Below are 1,231 nucleotides of genomic sequence, written 5' to 3' on the forward strand. Positions count from 1 at the left end.
AACGTTGATAGCACTAAAAAACCTAATGAAGCAAAAAATTGTTTAAACGCCAACAATTCAAATAGCACGCAACAACCGCATCGCCAACAACAAAACCAACAACAACAACAACAAAAGCACACAAAACACACCAAGACACCATTTGGTATCAACGACATATTAGGTAATGTGGAAAGAAACAGCAACAACCAGCCTACTACACATCACAAAACAACGCCAGCAACAACGACGACGTCATCAACGACTAATCAAAACTTCTACAACAACAGCAACAACATCAAAATGCTTTCTTTTCTTGGACCTAACCACATATTCTCTTCTCCGCAATCTTCATCTTCATCCTTTTCACTTTCATCTTCTTCCTCTTCCTCCTCCTCATCATCATCAATACTCCCACTCAAGCAATCAGCTGATATTTCAAATCCTGATCTCCTGTTGGCTGGGGCAAGCTCTTCTCTTTCCAAATGCCCCATGACTTCCGGCAAACCATACAACGTCGTTCGTGACGTCTTATCCGAACTTCCGGCCCGACAGAATGCTTACTGGGTGGCTGCTGCTGCAGCTTTCTGGAAAAACCACAGTAAGTTTAGATTATGATTTTAATTGAAATGATGATGATGATGATGATGATAATGATGATGATGATAATGATTAGAATGATGACGATTGAAATGATGACAAATATGAAAATGATGGGTGACGAGTTGGTGTAATGGTAGGTTTTGGTTCTGTGCTGAGTTGACGAAGTTCGAAAGGCACAAAGAGAAAGAGTAGATGCTTGGGGGTTAACAACCTACGGTGTTGTTAGTGATGTTTCTAGACAAAAAACTGAAGAGAAATGTTGTTGTTGTTATTTATATTATTTATAGTAATAATATTATAATTATTACTGTTATTATTATTATTATTATTATTATTTTATTAACAGTTCAAGCATTCCCCAACCAACGACAGCTTCAATTCAGCAACAATATCAATAGCAACATTAACAATATGAACAACAACAACAACAACAACATCAGCAGCAACAACAACAACAACCTATTTCTACCTCTTCAAATGAAAAACCACAAGCAGCAAACGCACCACCACTTGCTGGCAACCACGGCCACAACGATGACGACACAAATTCAGCAGCACTCAAACAACAACAACCACATCATCAACAATAACAGCAACAACATAATCATCAACAACCACAACATACTAACCCAGAACCACATCAACTTCA

This window comes from Helobdella robusta, assembly GCF_000326865.2.
Source record: "Helobdella robusta unplaced genomic scaffold HELROscaffold_8, whole genome shotgun sequence".
NCBI classification, from domain to species: domain Eukaryota; kingdom Metazoa; phylum Annelida; class Clitellata; order Rhynchobdellida; family Glossiphoniidae; genus Helobdella; species Helobdella robusta.